The following is a 2,345-nucleotide window of genomic DNA, read 5'->3' as shown; positions in this document are numbered from 1 at the left end:
GGTTTGTATTGGATATTGACTGTCAGTGGGCATAAAAATATGCCTCTTTGGGAACTATTCAGGCACCTGTCCTCCCCTTGGGTGTTCACACAGCCACCCAGGGGCTGCTGGGCCAGTCTCCTTAGGATGGGGGAAGCAGACACGCGCTGCCAGGCCTAAAGCACAGGCCTCAGCCTGTGAAGACGAGCGCAGAGGTGCCGTTGGTCTGGGTGTACTTGCCAGCTCATCCCCAGCCACTGCCAGGTGCTGAGGGCACAGTGGTACAGTGAAGACCCCAGTCAGGCCCACCCCTACCATTCATGTGTCCTGACCCCAGCATCACCCTGGGGATGGTCCAGCAGGGGTTGTGACCTTTCCACTTGGTCACAGGGACCCCAGCACAGGGAGCGCTGGCAGTTGGACCCCAGAATGCTGAGCCAGGCCAGGCCTCAGCAAAGGCCTGGTTGCCACGATAGCTTCTACTCTGCTTCTCAACTTTCTCAGGAAGCTGGTACCGGGAGTGGCTTCTTTCAACTCCAGGAAGGGCGGCTCCCCCTCCCAGTGTCAGGGCTGGACCTCCTGAAGTGCAGGCATGTTTTCCCTGAGACCTGGGCCCTGAACAGCCCAGGCCCAGCATAGGCTAGCCTAGTCCTGAGCTGGACTCCGTGGGGACATGGGACCCGACAGGCATCTTCTCCCCAGAGGTTCTGCCTCTTCTCTCACACAGATTATCTAACTTCTGTCCCTAGGCTATGGATCCACCAAGGACCTCGGAGGTCAGTAAGTCCTGGGGTTAGCAGTCAGGCGGCCAATGTGTCAGGCTTATATGGCGCATGGCCAGAACCCTGGGATAAACTTTGTTATTTTACCAATGCCCCAACCAAATATCACTTTTCTATAAATGAAACATAAGCCAAGTCAAAGTTTTGTTTAAAAACGTGAATGCCGGGCTACCCATTTGGGACCCCTCTCTCTGCAGCAAGAGCTTTTGTCTCTTCAATAAACATACTTTTGCTTAAAAAACCCCAAAAACACGAATGCAGAAAAATGACTGGACTTACATTGTTTTCGGAGCCAGCAAACCCTGCGGGCACCAGGTCCACACACTGATTGGAATGTTCCCTGGTGACCTGCTGGGGATTCCGAGGGTGGAGAACACTCAGCTGCCTGCCGAGGCCTCATGCAGCCAGCAGCCGGAATGAGAGAGCCCCACCCGCTCCTGACACCCCCCACTCACTCTCTGGAGAAAGGTGCCCTGGGTGCTCTCTCCTTGGGTACATTTGTGCAGGAAGTGCCAGGCACTGGGGCACAGGCATGAAAGGCAACAGGGTCTGCTCAGCAGCCTGAATGAGAGGCACTGAGAGATGGAGGTAACCAGCACTGCCAGCAGAAAACCAACCCCAACCACAAATTTAGTGAAGGAAAAAGCAGGTGAGATCAATTTTGTTGTTAATTCTCACCTGAGGATATTTTTTCCATTGGTTTTTTAGAGAGAGTGGAAGGGAAGGAGGGGGAAAGAGAGAGAAACATTGATGTGAGAGACATATGGATTGGCTGCCTCCCGCATGGGCCCTGACTGGGGTCAGGGATCGAGCCTGCAACCCAAGTACGTGCCCTTGACCAGGAATCAAACCTGAGACCCTACGGCGTGAAGGCCAGTCCTCTAACCACTTAGCACACCATCCAGGGCCAAGTGAAATCAATTTTATTAATACATTTCATTTACCCCAAATATCATTTCAACGTGTAATCAATCTAGAAGTTATTAGCAAGCTATTTTGCAGACTTTTTTTATAGTGAGTCTGTGAAACCCAGGATGTGTGTCATGCTAAAGGCTCATGTCACTGTGGACCAGCCCCTTCCAATGCCATGCATGTCCCCAGGCCATGGTGGCTCTTCATCCAAAGAGGAGAGGAGTTTGCCTAGAGGACAGGTGGGGGCACCTTACGGCCAAAGGCACTGAGGTGGGGCTAAGTCAGGACTGTGAGGACCTTGAGGAGGGTTTAGACTTTGTCCTGGGGACATTCAAGGATCTCTGAAGGAAGAGCTTCAGGCAGGCTGACCTGAGGGGGGTGGTGGCTCAGGAGCAGACAAAGGATGGGCAGGATGCAGGCCTTGTCCTCACTCCACTTAGGAGTCAGACTGGCCTTCCAGCTGGCCTTCAGCTGCACAGCCTGGCGAAGGAGCAGGAGGACAGGCTTGTGGGACTTCCAGTGGGGGTCCCTCTTGAAGGGCCAGCTTCTTGAGTTCATCACACTGCGGTACCCTCTGACCTTCCTCTGGGAACATTCGCCAGAAGAGGGGTGTCTCGGGGGGGGGGGGGCATGAGGACTGGCCTGGCCTGGGGCCCAAGAGGGCATGGGCCC

Source organism: Miniopterus schreibersii (assembly GCF_964146895.1).
Source record: "Miniopterus schreibersii genome assembly, chromosome: 5".
Taxonomy (NCBI): domain Eukaryota; kingdom Metazoa; phylum Chordata; class Mammalia; order Chiroptera; family Miniopteridae; genus Miniopterus; species Miniopterus schreibersii.
Note: the sequence above shows the minus strand (reverse complement) of the source record.